This window comes from Hypanus sabinus, chromosome 8 (assembly GCF_030144855.1).
Source record: "Hypanus sabinus isolate sHypSab1 chromosome 8, sHypSab1.hap1, whole genome shotgun sequence".
Classification (NCBI taxonomy): Eukaryota; Metazoa; Chordata; class Chondrichthyes; order Myliobatiformes; family Dasyatidae; genus Hypanus; species Hypanus sabinus.
The window spans coordinates 131,268,181-131,287,740 of NC_082713.1; the positions used below are offsets into that span (position 1 = coordinate 131,268,181).

Consider the following 19,560-nt stretch of genomic DNA (forward strand, 5'->3'; position numbering starts at 1 on the left):
GTAAAAATAAAAGAGAAGTATAACATAGCAAAGATGAGTGGGAAACCAGAGGACTGGGAAGCTTTCAAAGAGCGACAGAAGATAACAAAAAAGGCAATATGCCAAGAAAAAATGAGGTACCAAGGTAAACTAGCTAAGAATATAAAGGAGGATAGTAAAAGCTTCTTTAGGTATGTGAATAGCAAAAAAAATAGTTAAGACCAAAATTGGGCCATTGAAGACAGAAACGGGTGAATTTATTATGGAGAACAAGGAAATGGCAGACGAGTTGAACAGGTACTTTGGATCTGTCTTCACTAGGGAAGACCCAAACAATCTCCCAGATGTAATAGTGGCCATAGGAACTAAGGTAAAGGATGAACTGAATGATTGGGCAAGAAACGGTGTTGGATAGACTGTTGAGTCTGAAGGCTGATAAGTCCCCGGGACCTGATGGTCTGCATCCCAGGGTACTTAAAGAGGTGGCTCTAGAAATCGTGGATGCATTGGTAATCATTTTCCAATGTTCTATAGATTCAGGAACAGATCCTGCTGATTGGAGGGTGGCTAATGTTGTCCCACTTTTCAAGAAAGGAGGAAGAGAGAAAACAGGGAATTATAGACTGGTCAGTCTGATGTCAGTGGTGGGAAAGATGCTGGAGTCAATTATAAGAGAGGAAATTACGACACATTTGGATAGCAGTAGAAGGATCAGTCCGAGTCAGCATGGATTTATGAAGGGAAAATCATGCTTGACTAATCTTCTGGAGTTTTTTGAGGATGTAACTGTGAAAATGGACAAGGGAGAGCCAGTGGATGTAGTGTACCTGGACTTCCAGAAAGCTTTTGATAAAGTCCCACATAGGAGATTAGTGGGCAAAATTAGGGCACATGGTATTGGGGGCAGAGTACTGACCTGGATTGAAAATTGGCTGGCTGACAGGAAACAAAGAGTAGCGATTAACGGGTCCCTTTCAGAATGGCAGGCTGTGACTAGTGGGGTACCACAAGGTTCGGTGCTGGGACCGCAACTGTTTACAATATACATTAATGATTTAGATGAAGGGATTAAAAGTAACATAAGCAAATTTGCTGATGACACAAAGCTGGGTGGCAGTGTGAAATGTCAGGAGGATGTTATGAGAATGCAGGGGTGACTTGGACAGGTTGGGTGAGTGGGCAAATGTATGGCAAATGCAGTTTAATGTGGATAAATGTGAGGTTATCCACTTTGGTGGCAAGAACAGGAAGGCAGATTACTATCTGAATGGAGTCAAGTTAGGAAAAGGGGAAGTACAATGAGGTCTAGGTGTTCTTGTACATCAGTCAGTGAAAGCAAGCATGCAGGTACAGCAGGCAGTGAAGAAAGCTAATGGCATGCTGGCCTTTATAACAAGAGGAATTGAGTATAGGAATGAAGAGGTCCTTCTGCAGCTGTACAGGGCCCTGGTGAGACCCCACCTGGAGTATTGTGTGCAGTTTTGGTCTCCAAATTTGAGGAAGGACATTCTTGCTATTGAGGGAGTGCAACATAGGTTCACAAGGTTAATTCCCGGAATGGCTGGACTGTCATATGTTGAAAGATTGGAGCGACTGGGCTTGTATACACTGGAATTTAGAAGGATGAGAGGGGATCTGATTGAAACATATAAGATTATTAAGGGATTGGACACGCTGGAGGCAGGAAGCACGTTCCCGCTGATGGGTGAGTCCAGAACTCGAGGCCACAGTTTTAAGAATAAGGGGTAGGCCATTTAGAACAGAGATGCGGAAAAACTTTTTCACCCAGAGAATGGTGGATATGTGGAATGCTCTGTCCCAGAAGGCAGTGGAGGCCAAATCTCTGGATGCATTCAAGAGAGAGTTAGATAGAGCTCTTATAGATAGCGGGGTCAAGGGATATGGGGAGAGGGCAGGAACGGGGTACTGATTGTGTATGATCAGCCATGATCACAGTGAATGGCGGTGCTGGCTAGAAGGGCAGAATGGCCTACTCCTGCACCTACTGTCTATTGTCTGACCTCTCACACTGCGGAGGATGGAGGGGGTACAGTTGCCTTGTGACAGAATTTCCCCCAGGTGCTTGGTTGGGTTGTCTCCCACTTCTAAAAGACATGTAGGCTGGTTGGTTAATTGGCCACTGTAAATTACCCCTTGTGGGTAAGTGTGCAGTCGAATCTGGGGGCAGTTGACAGAAATGTGGGAGAACAGAATGGGATTTTTGGAGGCTCAGTGCAAAAGGATGCTCGATGGCCCATGTGGGCTGACTTGCCCATATGACATTCGATCTCACTGCCTTTGACTGCCCATGAACCAGATGCTGGGGTCTGGAGTGTTGATCAACTGAACTTGGAGAAGTCCTGTGTGGTGTTGGGCTTCACCGCTTTCCCAGGGAGCACACACTCCCTGTGAGAATGAACTTTGAGACAGGGTGACCAGTGATCTTAAAGGACTTTATTGTAAGCAATCCAATATCTTTCGGTGAGATTTTGCCACTTCACCTCATTGTCACTGCCAGTGCTGCTCACTTTCCCTCTTACATCCCCAGTGACCTATTCCCCATCCTCACCTCACCAACCTTCTTGCCACCCACTTACATTAGACACCATACACAGCCACCGATCAGTCAGCAAGTCTTTGGGGGGTGGGCCAAAACTGAAGGACTTGTGAGAGGACACGAGTGCAAGCTCTGCCCAGACAGAAACCAAGGCTGAACTTAGTTCTCTGGAGTTGAAGCAGCAGTGCCAAGCACTGTACTTCTGCGCTCCCCCGATTAAGCATAGCGTCATGTAAACACATCACTTGCCATTTTCACCTCTGCCAGCAGCATACAAGTTGTTCCATGCAAGTTACTCCTTTTAAGCTGGTTCCACTTTGTCTCTTTGTCACTCTCCACCTCCCAATTTCGCTTGCTGCTTAATCCTTTGATCTCTCTGTTGTTCTTTTGATCTGTGCTACATTTAGTCTGATTTGTGTCCCGTGTGCTAGCTTGCTCGCACCCATGGCATCAGCAGTTTTGTGTCCTTGGATTCAGCCAACACTGTGGCAAAGCAGCTAAAAATGAGAGGCAATGGGAAAAGTGAGACAGGTGGAGAAAATCTTCAGTTTGTTTTGGAATGAGGAACTATTATTGTATTGTTTAGCTTTCAGAAACTACTTCCTTAATGTTTTGGATTGGACAGAAATGTGAAATCTGCACAGCATCATGTGATCCAGTGTAGTTTGTGATTGTATTAAGTTGGGGAAGGTTCCGGAACTCATTGTTTTGCTCCGCGATTACAATAAAGCGCTCAATCTGAATTTGCCAAGTGGAGAAGCTGATGGAGATGTGCTTGTTAGCTAGTTTTGTGTTTAATACGTGCTATTCCCTCCAACGTTAACGCAGAATAACGATCAGCAGAGGCATAAAGTTGCAAGGAATGTGTCACATCGGTTTTTTTTCTCAGTGAGCTTTTCTTCAGAGATTTTCTTTGTTTTGCATATTAAAACCTTTGGGCAAAAGATACATGAGAAATGTGTGGAAGAAGTAGTTTGGAATAATTATGAGTTAAAGTTTTGACTATAGTGGAGAGGAAAACAGTACCAGTCTTGGTTTTCGATAGGATCTTGGATGAGCACAAGGAAGAAGCACAAGGGAGAATAATTGGCAGGGCAATAGGGTACATGGTTGTGAATGGAAGAGTAAGTCAATGGGAATGCTCCCTTGGAGCAAGGGATGGGCCGAATAGCCATCTTTTCTGCATTGATAACAGGTTTTTATCTGTCCGGTGGTGGGGGGGGGGGGTGCTTGAAACAAAAATTCTTGCAGAGTATATAGTCCAAAGATGAGTAGAAAAGAGCAACACAGTTCCACAGCAGGTGACCAGTTTCAATCTTGACATTGGGTCCTGTCCATGTAGATATGAGCAGATCTCTGTGACTACATGGATTCCTCAGGTGTTCTTGTTCCTCTGACATCCCAGCGATATTGGATACATTAGCAATATGGAGGAGATCTCATTAAAATCCACTGGATGCCAAAAGACCTGAGTAGAATGGCTATAGGCAGGATGCTTCCATTTTAGAAGAGACTGGCACCCAAGGGCACGGCCTCAGGAAAAAAAAGATAGAGAAACTTCTGCTCCCAGAGGTCAACGAATCTGTGTAATTTGTTGCCATAGAGGATGTGGAGATAGTTGATTAAGGCAGAAGTTGATAGGTTCTTGAGTGGTAATGAGACTATGAGGAAAAGATGGGAGAATAGGTGGGGGGAAAAAAAATCAGCCATGATTGAATAGCAGAGCAGACTTGTTGGGTGATTCTGCTCTGGCCTGCTTTGAGTTGATTGGAAAATTGCAAATGTCATGCCACTCTTTAAGAAGAGATGAAGGCAATAAAAAGGAAATTATAGGTCAGTTAGCCTGACACTTCAGTGGAGTACATTATTGAGGATGAGATTTTAGGGTACTTAGAGACACATGATAAATAGGCCAGTCAGCATTGTTTCCTTAAGGGAAAATCTTGCCTGACTTAATAACTCTGTTGGAATTCTTTGAAGGAATACCAGGCAGGATAGACAAAAGAAAGCAAGTGGATGTGGTTTACTTGGATTTTCAGACGCCTTTGACAAGGTGTGGCAAGTGAGGCTGCTTAACAAAATAAGAGCCATAGCATTGTAGGAAAGATACTAACAAGGATAGAAGATTGGTTGACTGGCTGAAGGCAAAGGGTGGGAATAAAGGAGGCTGCCAGTGAATAATGATGTTCTACAGGGATTGGCATTGCAACCACTTCCCTTTCACTTTATATGTCAATGATTTGGATGATGGAATTAATGGCTTTGTGGCCAAGTTTGCAGATGACATTAAGATGGGTGGAGGGCCAGCAAGTGTGAGCAAGCAGAAAATCTGCAGAAGGACTTGGACAGATTGTGCGAATGGGCAAAGAAGTTGCAGATGTAATATAGTGCAGGGAAGTTTATGATCATGCATCTTGCAAAAAGGATTAAAAGGGGATAAAATTCAGAAATTAGATTTGCGAAGAGGCTTGGGAGTCCTTGTGTCGGGTTTTCTGAAAGTTAACTTGCAAGTTGAGCTGGTGGTAAGGAAGACAAATGTAATACTAGCACTCATTTAAAGGGGAGTAAAATCTAAAAAAAAAGATGTAATGCTGAGGCTTTATAAGGCATTAGTCAGACCGCACATAGAGTACCGTGGGCAGCCTTGGACCCCTTGTCTAAGAAAAGATGTGGCATTAGAGAGGGTCCTGTGAAGGTTCATGAAAATGATTCTGAGAATGAAAGGGTTAACATATGAGGAGCATTTGATCGGTCTGTACTTGCTTGGGTTTGGCAGAATCAATCAACCAATCAAAGTAATTTATTATCAAAGAATATATAAATTATACACCTTGACATCTGTTTGCTTACAGGCAGCTACAAATTAAGAACCCCAAAGAACTCAATTTTAAAAAATAAAAAGACCATAACCACTGCACGGAGAAAGAGCACAAACAAAACACACAGCATGCAAACAAAAGATGCAAATGCCAGCATTGCGAGCCAGATTGAGACCTTTGGTCTGCTCCCCGGAGTACCCTGAGCAGTAGGCCCAAGCCTCGATCTCAAGTTAATCATATTAGCAGGGCTCAAACACTCCAAAACTCACAGAGATGGCAGCCACGGGAGAGAGGAATGAATAATATGGAAGAGTGAGGGAGCAAAATCAGCCGGACCCTCACCTCCAAACTTGGACTTTCTAGGCTCACTAGACCAGTGTTTAACTTGTCTAAACATCGAGTAGTGCCTCGCTCTAGGACCCGGATTGCAGTGTAGCGCAGTGACACCCTTGGGCCGCGCAGCCCAAAGCCGTTCTTGATCTCACCAAATCAGCTTGGTGCTTGGAGCAATCCAACTTCACACCCAGGTTAGGTGGACGGGCATTGAAACTCTTCCATGTCCAAGTTGTTCACTCCAACAGTGACAGCAATGACAACTCCACCTGCAGCCGCGTCTTAAACATGCGATGCTCCAGCATGGCCCGTCCCTTCGAATCAGCTTCTGCATTGTTTGCAGTGATTATTGACCACAATGTACTTCAGAAAAGGTGTAATTAGTAATGTTCTTAGTTGTATTTCTTGCCTTCTGATCTACCAGTGAGCTGTCGCACAACTACAGTGGCGACAATGAGGGGATCTCATTGAAACGTGGTGAATATTGACAGGTTTGGATTGAGTGGATATGGAGAGGATGTTTCTTATAGTGGGTGTCTAGGGCCAGAGGGCACAGTCTCAGAATGCCCCTTTACAACAGAGATAAGGACAAATTTTTCTTTAGTTAGAGGGAGATAAATCTGTGGAATTCAATGCCACGGATGACTGTGCAGGCCAAGTCATTCAGTATACTTAAAGTGGAGTTTGATGGATTATTGATTAGTAAGGGGTCAAATTTCACGGGGAGAAGGCAGGAGATTGTGGTTGAGAGGGATAGTAACTCAGCCTTGATGGAGTGTCAGAGCATACACAATGGGCTGAAAAGCCCAATTCTGCTCCTGTGTCTTGTGATATGGTGGCTGATAGATTAAGTAGTTACTGTGCATTGCCCGTTGTGTAATAATGGTATGGGGTGTTTACGTGCTCGAGAGAATAGTTTGCAGGAAAATAAATGAGGGTTGACAAGATCGCTGTGAAAGCCAATATAGACTTAAGTGGCAGAATGGCCTCCTCCTGTATGGTAAGGAGTATATGAAAGACATTTATAAAGCACCCAACTACAATCTACTTTCTCTCTTGCACACTGTCTTGTCGCTGCTCACAGCCCTGTACGATAGATAACTCGGCTAAAATAACTTCATACCAAATTCTCCTGTTTGATAGACCATCATAATTCACATCCTCATGGCTCATCCAGTTCCACATTGCTTCTGAAAATAGATGGTATCATTATTACTGCAATTTATGTTTTTATTATAAACTGAGAATGATATTAAGGAAATGCGTGAACGTGTCCAGACTGGCTGTAGTCTTAGTCTAATTATTTTGTAAATCTTCACTTGGCTGCCCTCATCCTGTTCCTCATCACTGGGTTTGCTGAAGGTCTGTCTTGCTTGTGCTGTGCTAAGTGAGTTATTTGTGTCTGCTGAGCATTTTTGCTTATCACACGCACAGTCCATGACCAGACAGCCGCAATAGCTTAATTGCTAACCAAATTTGTAAACAACTTATTTTTCTGTGAGTTAAAGCAGCTTGGTTTAATTGGCCTGCTCAATATCTCTGTTTATTCTACTAATCAGCTAACATGGCTTTGGGGGGTGGCCGCTGAAGGCAGAGTTACCAAGTATTTCAGAGAGTCATTACGGCAATGGTCAGCTGAATTTGTCTACGTGTGTCACAGCCTCGGGAAATCCGAATTCACTTTATGACCAAGCAACACCATAGCCAAGAAAGCGCACCAGCACGAAGCTGTAAGAAACTGCAGAGTGGCAGATACAGATGAGCACATCATGGAATCCAACCCCACCTCTTGATGCACTTCTTGCTGTCTCAGAAAAGCAGCCACCATAATCAAATCCCCCTCCCACCCCGGACATTGTCTCCACCTTCCATCTGGCAGAAGATGAAAAAAGCTGAAGGAAGGTACCACCAGGGTCAAGGACAACTTCCAGCCTTCTGTTAAACAGAGGCTATTAAATGGATGTGATAAATATCCTCCTGGCCTTACAATCTATCTTGTCATGGCCTTGCACCTTATTTGTGTACTGCACTGCACTTCCATTGTAACTTTTAACACCACACTCTGTTTTCTGTTATTCTTTACCCTGTACTACCTCAATGTAATTATGGTTTTGAAGTACTCTGTGTGGGTGGCATAAAAAAAAAGTTTTTCACTGACCTTGGCAGATGTGACAGTAACACACCAATAAATAAACATTTTTGAATTGTCCTGTCGAAACTGCAAGAGCCAGTTTGTGCATTAGAAACTCCCTTAAGCAGCCGCAAGTAAATGGCAAGATGTTGTTTTGTGTTGCTGGTCCAGGGACCTGATCTAATTTGAGATAAAATGAGACAAGTGTGCAAAGCCAGTTCAGTTCTGCAGTGGAATGTCAGCATGGCCCTTTAGACAGAGACCGAAACCCGTGGCTTTCAGACCCAGTGGTATGCGTGCAGCTCTTGAGCTACACCCAACTTGCTATAAAATTCCTTGCTAGCTGACTTCACCCTGTCTGTACGAGTTATGCCAGGGACAGGAATAATTTAAAAAAGAAATAGCAGCTAGGATTCCCATCATGGTTCCAGTCATTCCACTGTGTTTGAGGGCAGGATTAGATTTGGATGTAAATTCCTAAATGGTTAAACACTGCTAGCAGCCAGAATCAATTGGAATATCAGCCAGAGTTGGTGTCTGCTTTGTGGTTATGTCTCTAACCTGAGTATCCTAGTTGAATTGTTTTCTGGTTGTAGGCATAGAGTCACTGCATTGGGCATGCTACTGCAGTTCTTTCCACGAGACTGTCATATTGGAACTGATCAGAGAGGCGGTACCTTAAATGGAGAACAAAATAAGGCAAAAAAAATCAGAGTACATTTATTATCAAAGTATGTAGAGTGCCTATAAAATGTATTCACCCCCTCCCCCTTGGAAGTTTTCATGTTTTATTGTTTTACAACATTGAATCACAGTGGCTTTTTTTGCACTGATCAACAGAAAAAGACTCTTTCATGTCAAACTGAAGACAGCTCTCTACAAAGTGATCTAAATTAATTGCAAATGTAAAACACAAAGTAATTGCATAAGTATTCACTCCCTTCAAGTCAGTATTTAAATGCATCTTGGACAGCAATTACAGTCTTGCGTCTGTGTGGATAGGTCTCTATCAGCTTGGCACATCTGGACTCTGCAATTTTTCCCCATTGTTCTTTACAAAACTGCCAAGCTCTGTCAGATTGCATGGGGATCATGAGTGAACAGCTATTTTCAAGTCCAGTCACAAATTATCAGTTGGATTGAGGTCTGAACTCTGACTTGGCCACCCCAGGACATTAACTTTGTTGTTATTAAGCCATTCCTGTGTAGCTTTGGATTTATGCTTGGTCATTGTCTTGCCAGAGAAAAAAAATCTTCACCCAAGTTGCAGTTCTCTTGCAGACTGCATTAGGTTTTCTTCCAGAATTTCCCCATATTTTGCTGCATTTTACCCTCTACCTTCCTAGGCCTTCCAGGGCCTGCTGCAGTGAAGCATCCCCATAGCATGATGTAGCCACCACCAGGCTTCACGGTAAGGATGGTGTGTTTTTGATGATGTGCAGTGTTTGGCTTGTACCAAGCGTAGCTTTTAGTCTGATGGCCAAAAAGCTCAATTTTGGTTTCATCAGACCATAGAACCTTCTTCCAGCTGACTTCAGTCTCCCACATGCCTTCTGGCAAACTCTAGGCGAGATTTCATGTGAGTATTTTTCAACAGCGGCTTTCTCTTTGTCACACTCCCATGAAGCACCTGGGCAGCAGTTGTTGTATGTGCAGTCACCCATCTCAGCCACTGAAACTTGTAACTCCTCCAGAGTTGTCATTGATCTCTTGGTGGCCTTCCTCGCTAGTCCCCTTCTTGCACAGTCACTCAGTTTTGAGGATGTCCTGCTCTAGCCAGATTTACAACTATGCCATATTCCTTCCATTTCTGGATGATTGATTTAATTGTACCCCGAGTGATATTCAGTGACTTGGAAATTTTTTTTGTATACAACTTCTGACTTGTGCTTTTCAATAATCTCTTCACGGAGTTGGTTGGAGTGTTCTTTTATCTTCATGGTGTAGTTATTGCCAGGATACTGACTCACCAGCAGTTGAACCTTCCAGATTCAGGTGTATTTTTACTACAATCAATTGCAACACCTTGACTGCATGCAGGTCTCCATTTAACTAATTATGTGACTTCTAAAACCAGCTGGCTACACTAGTGATGATTTGGTGTGTCATATTAAAGGGGAGGGGGGGGTGAATACTTATGCAATCAATTATTTTGTGTTTCATATCTGTAATTAATTTAGGTCACTTTGTGGAGATCTGCTTTCACTTTGATACGAGAAAGTCATTTTCTGTTGATCAGTATCAAAAAAGCCAAATTAAATCCACTGTGATTGAGTGTTGTAAAACAATAAAACATGAAAGCTTCAAAGGGAGGGGGAATAGTTTTTCTCGGCTCTGTATATGTCACCATATATGACTTGAGATTCATCTTCATGCAGGCATACTCAATAAATCCATAGAACAATAGCCATAACACATTCAATGAAAGACCTCATCAACTTGGGTGTTCAACCAGTGTGCAAAGAAACAACGAACAGTGCAAATACAAAAATAAATGATGATACTAGCTAAATAAATAAGTAATAAATATTGAGAATAGGAGATGAAGAGTCCTTGAAAATGAGTGCAAAGTTTGTGGGAAAATTTTAATGATGAGGCGAGGTCAATTATCCCCTTTGGTTCAAGAGGAGTAATAACTGTTCCTGAACCTGGTAGTGTTGAGTCTTGAGGCTCATGTACCTTTTTCCTGATGGCAGCAGTGAGAAGAGAGCATGTCCTGGGTGGTGGGGGTCCCTGATGATGGATGCTGCTTTCCTGCAACAAGGCTCTGTGTAGACATGCTCAATGATGGGAATGGATCTGTGCTGGACTGGGCTGTATCCACTATTTAAAAAAAAATATATTTTCCATTGAATAGGAATGAAAATACAACTGGAGCTCATCAACTTCTTTTTGTAGGATTTTCCATTCAGGAGGATCGGCAATACCATGCAAAAGTGCCGCACCAATTGGAATGTTTTGGAATGATTCAAATGTGTTTAGCTACTGGCTTGCAGTGATGGCTATGTTAGCAATGATGCTGATGTTTTTACCTAGGAGTAGCTCTGTCAATGAGGGCTTTTGATTAAGAGAGAAATATATTGGACCTGAACACTAGGTGGAATTGGAGCCCTACTTTCAGTAGAGCCTGGAGACATTGTCTGCTTGTTCTCTATAGAGCAGCATGTTGTACTGTGACAGAACGATGTGTACTGTAATGAGGTGTGAGCTCACAAATGCCTGACTGAGGAGATGCTAATACTAGACTGAACTACGAGAAAGGGAGAAAAAAACCGAGAATTGTTCAGTGGGTGAACTTGAGTGAAAGCAAGCCAGTTGACCATTATGTTGGTGCTTTGCAATTTTGCCTTCAGGGACAGAGAGAGGTTTTGCATAATATTAGGTTTCAGATCAGATTTCATATTTATCGGATGTACATCGAAACATACAATGAAATGTACCATTTGCATTAACAACCATTACACCCAAGGATATGCTGGGGCGGCATTGCCACACATTCTGGTGCCAAATAGCATGCCCACAGTGTTCCATGCAGCAATAATATAATACAACACTCAACACAGAACAATGCAAGCAGCAACAGCAATGACAGAAGGTTTCAAAGGTACATTTAATGTCAGAGAAATGTATACAATATACATCCTGAAAAGCTTTTTCTTTGCAACCATCCACGAAAACAGAGGAGTGCCCCAAAGAATGGATGACGCTTATATGGTAGGATCCCAAAGTCCCCTACCCCCAACTTCTCTCCCTCCCTCGCGTGAGCGGCAGCAAGCAACAATTGACCCTCCCCCCCACCGGCAAAAAAAGCACCCGCCAACAAGCACTCAAGCCTGAGCGAAGGAACAGTAAAGGCACAGACTTGCAGTTTTCCAAAGACTTTGCATTTCACCCGGCATTCGACATACCATGGGCTCTCTCTCTCTCCCTAATAAGGGAGAAAGTGATGTCTCTGTTTCACAATGAGAGAGGAGACATAACTAACAACTCACTGGTTTACAGTGTTAAAAGTCCATTGCGTTGCTTTTTCTGAGCTCTGTGCCCAAAGATCTTGGGTCTCTGGGCAGACAGCCGTAGATTTTCTGACTCCCTCGAAGACGCATGGATCACCTGCTGTGACAGCAACCTTTGATCCGTCCATCTTCAGAGCCACAAGACCCTAGGCCTACAAAGGTGAGCCGAACTCTTAGGCCGAGCTCTTGGCGTGCCGAACAACGGCCAGTCGTGAAACCCGAGAATGGGTCCCATTCCCGCAGAGAACCATAGTCAGTGTGTAACTCCGGTTCAGGGTCTTCAAAAGAATCCTGAAAGGGAAAAGTAGAGATTTTAAAGATGGAAGTAGAGCTGTTGCCGAAAATGCAAGCAAAGGAGTTGCCATTAAGGGCCATTAACCCTCCCTCCTAAGCTCAGAATGAGGAAAAAACAGCAGCAAAACAAACCTTTTTCACATCCTTCCTACATACATACATACATACACACACACACACACACACACCCTCCCCCTCCCTGCCTCTCGCTCTCTCTCCCCCCACCCCCAACATAGAGTGCCTCCAGGCCTCATGTCTCTCACCTGGGCTCGCAGAGTTGCAGACATTGGGCCTCCTCCTCCAGTCTCTGGCTCAGACTCTCATATTTCTCCAGCTCTTTTATGATTCCTTTTAAATGCTTATAAACACGTTGCCCTGACTGGCAATCATGCCTTTCCGCATTCCCTTCCAAATTCAAGGCCCAATTAAAGTCACAACCAAGTCAGACGAAATGTTTATACTGAGTAACAGTGCAACCTATTTCACTAAGCTGTGAAGTACTGTATATGTTTTCCATTGAAGAGAACTGCTGTCAAGTGTTTTCAGAAACCTGACTGAGGGAGCATTGTGTCTTTTGAAACAGTGAATGAAGGCAGAGAGTTTCATCATCATCCAGATCCACTGACGTGTAAGCCTTCCAGTACTATTCTTCCAGTGATTTTATAGTACCGTCAGGCAATTACAACCCTGCTAGTAATTCAGCAATCTGCTCTACAGCTATCACTAATTGCTACCTGGCTGACAGCAGACTTTGTCAAACAGTAGCACGTTGATTCTCATTGCGAGACCATTCACCCAGGCTGTAAGACTCAATAGCCCGCGGTGCTTGCTCTGAATTAGATCCTTGACTCGCATTCATGTGCCATTGATGGGTGCTTAAGGGCAGTCTCACAATATAATGTCTTGTGTAAACAGATATATTTAAACTGCATTTACATAAGGAAAATAAAGTCACTTTGAATCTCCGTGATCCAAATGAGTTTCAGCAAAAGTGAGTGGGGGACAAAGCAGAGCGAACTGCGTTCATGTCATTATGTAACACGTAAATTATTTAAAGATTTAAAATGCTTGACTGCACCTGGGGTGATTGTACTTGAAGTAACATAGTCCAATAAATTCTAGAATTTGAATCCTGACTCTCCACTGCTATCATTATCACTGTTCTGCCCAAGCAACCTGCTGTGCATTAGTTCTGCTGACCTTGCCTGTATCCCCTCCATACAAAATTCAGCAGTGATTCAATCAAGTTGCTTAAAATGCAGATTCCTTGGAGGGGAGATGTGAAACTGTTTCCACAGGTTCTGAATCAAACAGCGAGGGAATGTAGTATTTGAGGCGAGTACAGACCATGTTGGGGAAGGAAGGTTAATAACCTCCAGCGTGTTGTTAATAACAACGTGTTTTTCAGACCAAGGAGAGTGGAAATTAGTTTAAAGATACGTGGAGATGGTCAGGAGCTTTGAAAAGATTAATGAATTTTTGTGAGGAAGGATGTGTGTCCACCTATTGATGTTTGTGGAGTAAAGTTTCTTATAATGCTGTAACTGAATGGCAGAGCAGCTTCAAAAAGTACAGAAGTCTACTCTTCAAAAATGAGTAAGGTACGACTGTTTCATACAACCTCTGTCAGGTGAATTTGGATAAGTCACAGCAAAAACAAAACTGCAGATGATGGAGGTCTGAAATAAAAACAAAGAATACTCAGCAAGTCAGATCATATCCTTGGGGAGAGAGAGAGTGACTTCTAAAGGGAGATCGTCATCCTGACGATCAATGTGGACATAGTGGAGGATTACAAATACCTGGGGATACGAATGGACAATAAACTGAACTGGTCAAAGAACACTGAGACTGTCTACAAGAAGGGTCAGAGCCATCTCTATTTCCTGAGGATACTGAGGTCCTTTAACATCTGCCAGACGATGCTGAGGATGTTCTACGAGCCTGTGGTGGCCAGTGCTATCATGTTTGCCATTGTGTGCTGGGGCAGCAGGCTGAGGGTAGCAGACAGCAACAGAATCAACAAACTCATTCATAAGGCCAGTGATGTTGTGGGGGTGGAACTGGACTCTCTGATGGTGGTGTCTGAAAAGAGGATGCTGTCCAAGTTGCATGCCATCTTGGACAATGACTCCCATCCACTCCATAATGTACTGGTTAGGCACAGGAGTACATTCAGCCAGAGACTCATTCCACCGAGATGTAACATTGAGCATCACAGGAAGTCATTCCTGCCTGTGGCCATCAAACTTTACAACTCCTCCCTCGGAGTGTCAGACATCCTGAGCCAATAGGTTGGTCCTGGACTTCATTTCCACTTGGCATAATTCTTTTTAATTATTTAATTATTTATGGTTTTATATTGCTATATTTCTTCACTATTCTTGGTTGGTGTGGCTGTAATGAAACCTAATTTCCCTCAGGATCAATAAAGTATGTCTGTCTGTCTGTCTGACTGAAACGAGTCTTCCTCACACCTGCTACTCCTACTGCTGAGCATTTCTTTTGGGATACTTCACGGTTGTGGCTCCTGATATGGCTTTTTAGTTCCACTATAGGTGAGAAGAACTTGGCAAATTTTTGGTTCTCAGCTTTAGTTAGAAATAACATCTTGGTTTCAACAGACTGCTTGTTGGGATTTTGTTGAAGATTATGCACCTCATCGTCACATTCAGTAGATTGTGTCAGTTCTCAAATGAAATTTCCTAATGGACAGCCTGTCGAGAAGCGAGCTTGTGACATGATATAGTTGCCAGCTAGATTCTCATTAGCATTTCAGTAACTTAGCTAGTTAGTGTCAGTGGCAGAATTTGTGGCTCTCAACTCTTGGGGCTTTTTTCTGGCCTTCAGTTTTATAGAAGAGATGAACACAACTGCAATTATTAACTTTGCATTGACAAGCAAGACACGGAAGTAAAGCTGCAGGTGGTTACGACAAAAGGTACAACTCCCATACAAGATTATCCCACGGTCATGTTGTTTTCTCATCAGTTGTTCCCAATCAAAGGCTAATTACTGCTTTGCTCATTGTCAACACCTGAGTCTCCTTACATTTTTTATCCAATCCTTAGTGACACAAGGTTAGTTTCCATGTTGGTCATGGAACGCCAGGTTCCATCTTGAGTGGTTCATTCTGTCTCTTCTTCAAAACCTCCCTATCACCCCCCCACCTTCACTGTGGACAACATAGTCAAGCAGCCTCATCACAGTGCCAGTGACCTGTGGTCTTGTCTGTGGATTTCATTTCTTCTCCGTGGCTATCTGTTTCTTCCAGGTGCTCCCTTTTCTTCCTGAACACATGTTGGTTGGTCGGTTCATTGTACATTCTAAATTGCTCCTAGTTTGTAACTGTTAGAATCTTGGGGTGGGGGGGGGAGGGGTGGAAAGTTGATGGGCAATGTGGGGAGAACAGATGATGGCAAAAATTTAGTAGGGCATGGGATGATGCAAGGAGTTCTGTCTACTAAATCCTCCTGGAAAGTCCACCAAAATCATCCGTTGACAATTGAAGAAGCATCTGCTGTCCCGTAATGGCGGCAGTGATGAATAGCTGATGATTTAGCACCATTGTCAGCATCATGCCTCCAGGGATGCTTGAATGGATTAAAAATAGAGAAGCTTTGAGATGCACAGCGGATCAGGAAGCATCCGTTGGAGAAAGAAACAAGTAATGTTATGGCATGTGATTTATCGCCAGAACTGGAGAGGTTTTGCTTAGAAGTTATTAACCTGATCTGTTAACTCACTTTCTTCAATATCTGTTGGATTTATCTCAGATTCACAGCTTTTGCAGTATTTTGCTTTCAGATTCCTTTCCTGGATGCCAGTCAGGAATTCTGATTTGTTGGCATTTGTCCTGGTGTTGCTGGATTTCAGCTGGAATATGCAGGACACCAGACTGGACTGTACCCTCCAGCAGTGAGTAGCAAGACCTGGCTTTCATGACAGAGAGCAGGCCAGCTACAAGATTAATGAGAGCCTAGATTTTCTCAGAAATAGCCGCAGACTTGTCTGGACATATTGCAATGATAGTGATTTAATCAGCGTGCTAAATCTCCCAGGTCCAAATATTTTGAAGCCAGTTTGCTGCCAAATTCTATTGGGACCTTGTAGCTCTTTAGATCAGAGGATTGTCACAGCCACATATGTCTAAGTGGGATTCTGCTCAGCACCTGTGTTTCCCCCAAAGCTGAAGGTTATTATTTTTCAAATTCTATACTTCCACCGAAGTTCAAAGTAAATTTATCATCAGAGGACATACACGTCACTATGTACAACCGTGAGATTCATTTTCTTGTGGGCATTCACAGTAAATACAAGAAGCAAAGTAGAATCAATGAAAAACAGCACTCAACAGGATTGACAAACAACCAATGCAAAAGGCAATAAGCTGTAAATACAGAAAGAAATGAATAAAGGAAATAATAATCATAAATAAGCAATAAATATCAAAACTTGACAAGAGTGCTTGAAAGTGAGTGCACAGATTATGGAGATAGTTCAATGATGGCGAGTGAAATTATCCCCTCTGGTTCAAGACCCTGATGGCTGAGGGATAATAACTGTTCCTGAACCTGATGGTATGTGTCCTGAGGCTCCTGTATGTCCTTCGTGATGGCAGCAGTGAGAAGAGAGCATAGCCTGGCTGGTGGAGGTCCTTAATTATAGATGCTGCATTCCTGCGACATTGTTCCGTGTAGATGTGCTCATGGTGGGAAGGACTTTACCTGTGACGGACTAGGTTGTATCTACCATTGTTTATAGGCGTTACTATTCAGGTGAGTTGGGGTATTCATACCAAATCATAATGCAGCCAGGACATGATCTCCACCACACATCTATAGAAGTTTCTCAAAGTTTCAGACGACATGCCGAATCTTTGCAAACCTCTAAGGAAGTACTGTAGAAGTGCGGCCATCCTTTCCCTATAGTGGCACTTCCTTATTGGTCCCAGGACAGACCTTCTGAAAGATAACACTGAGGAATTTAAAGTTGCTGACCCTCTTCACCTCTAATCCCTCGATGAGGACTGGCTCACGGGACCTCCAGTTTCCTCTTCCTGAAGTCAGTGATCAGCTCCTTGGTCTTGCTGACATTGACTGAGAGATGGTTGTCGTGGCACCACTCAGCCAGATTTTCAATCTCCCTCCTATATGCTGATTTGTCACCACCTTTGATTCCCCCAGCAATAGTGGCATCATCAGCAAACTTCTATCCCACCATAATACAGGAATGCAAGAACAGGGATGTGATGCTGAGGCTTTATAAGGCGCTGGTGAGGCTTCACCTTGAGTCTTGTGAACAGTTTTAGACTCATCTAAGAAAAGGTGTGCTGGCAATAAAGAGGGCTCAGAGGTTCACAATGATGATTCCAGGAATGAAAGGATTATCATATGAGGAACGTCTGCGTTTGTACTCACTGGAATTTAGAAGGATGAGTGGGGATCTCATTGAAGCCTTTTGAATGTTGAAAGACAGAGTAGATGTGGAAAGGATGTTTCCCATGGTGGGAGAGTCTAGGACAAGAGGGCACAGCTTCAGGATAGAGGGGTGTCCATTTAAAACAGAGATGCGGAGAAATTTCTTTAACTAGAGGGTGGTGAACTTGTAGAATTTATTACCACAGGCAGCTGTGGAGGCCAGGTTGTTGGGTGTATTTAAGGCAGAACCTGATAGGTTCTTGCTTGGACATGGCATCAAAGGTTACGGAGAGAAGGCCAGGAAGTGGGGCTGAGAAGGGGAAAAAAGGGAACAGACATGATTGAATGGCGGAGCAGACTGGATGGGCCAAACGGCCTAATTCTGCTCCTATGTTTTATGGTCTTATAACATTCTTGCTACATCACTCTATGGCTCTTACCCTCTTTCCCAAGAGTTTCCCTATCAGAGCATTTATTTTCACCTCACCTTCTTGGACTGTAGTGAGTGGAATTAGCCCAACAAACAATTCAAATCTGTGCTCAATCACTATTCAGTTGCTGTTAATGGAGTGGCATTGCCCAAGAATTGCTCACCTCCTGAAGGGAAAGGAGCAGTCGGCCTATAATAGCCCATGGTAACATTTTCTCTCATGGAGATTGATGTGTAAGTAGTTCAGTGGGATTTGAGTGAAAAAGGAAAATGCTTTGTTTCTGTGTAATTTTGAGAACGGTATCTGCTGGTTGTAGATTAATTGAGATCTGATTTTATTTCAGTTTTATGCCTAAGACATTTCTAATAAAAGAGAAATGGGTAGTTTAATGTGCATCATTACCTCATAACCCCTTTTCAGTTATGTGTGAAACGACAGCCAGTTATACCTTCACAGCAAATTTTAATTTTTGAAAAGTGGAATCATTTTTCTAGGAGAATAGCATGTCTTGTATATCAATAATTTAAATTTGGGAATTGGATGACTCCAGAAACAACGTGATGCATAGAAGATTATATTAGTGACTTACTGCTCCCATTATATTGCTGGCCTCTCATAATGGTCAAATTAACCGTTAAAGAGTGAGGATTTAGATAGCGAGAAGGAAATAGAGGAATTGCAATTTGATTCAAATCTGGAACTTACTGCTTTTAGAACAGTTATGAGGGGAAAAGATAATCATGTTTCTTTTTTCTCATGGTGGGGTGTCTCTAACAAGAGGAATAGAGGTACGGGTTTAGAGAGAAATGAGGTGGATTTTTTCCCACAAAAAAAAATGGTTGCATGTTAAATGTTCTGCCTGAGGAATTTGCGAAGGCAGGTACTCTTACAACATTTAAAAAGCATCAATATTTATAAATTGCCAATGCATGGAAGGTTGGGGTCCAGATAGGATTAATATTGATGTACATTGTTGATGTATCTGGTGTATCTAAGAGTCTGTTTCTGTGCTTTATGACTCTATGATAAGGAGATGGTTGTAGCTGGCAGCAAAATTATTGCATTTAGTTCTCTCTCTCCATGTCGGGTTTGAGACTTGTTCAATAATTGACAGAAAGATAATAATTCGAGAGAGCTACACTACAATGAGTTCAGCAAATTATTCAGATATTGGGTCCAGAACCTAACCTTGATCATCTTCCACCAAGAATTAATGGTTCAGTAGTTCCTGCAAGGGTCATGTACAAAATCCTGGGATCAACAACTCCATTGAATTGTTTTATTTACTTTCTAATCAAGATATTGCCATTTGTAAGATTTCATCCAACTGACCACAGGAGTGACCAGACAATTAATGGCGATCCATTCATTGAAAGTCCATTGCAATGTATTGTTATTTTTCTTCCCTCTTGGATGGCTAAAGAATTGAAGCTTGACTTGGCATAGGTCTTACAATGCTAAAACAGGCCTTTCAGTCTACTGTGGTCATATCAACCATCATGTTCTCATCTATACTAATCCCATCTCTCAGCAATGTAGTCCAGAGCCTATGAAATGAAGTGCTTGCCTATTTACTTAATATT

At 42.8% G+C, this 19,560-nt stretch overlaps 1 protein-coding gene and 1 long non-coding RNA gene across 3 annotated transcripts in view; one reads left to right on the top strand and one right to left on the bottom strand.

Moving 5' to 3' along the window:
- LOC132398425 (PDZ domain-containing RING finger protein 4-like) overlaps positions 1-19,560 on the top strand; it is a 470,759-nt gene that overhangs the window by 185,155 nt on the left and 266,044 nt on the right. The window lies entirely within an intron of this gene.
- On the bottom strand, positions 11,411-12,723 carry LOC132398427 (uncharacterized). The gene is made up of 2 exons (XR_009513656.1): positions 12,390-12,723; positions 11,411-12,123 (listed from the first exon to the last, which is right to left on the bottom strand). It is a non-coding gene; the product is annotated as an uncharacterized LOC132398427 (long non-coding RNA).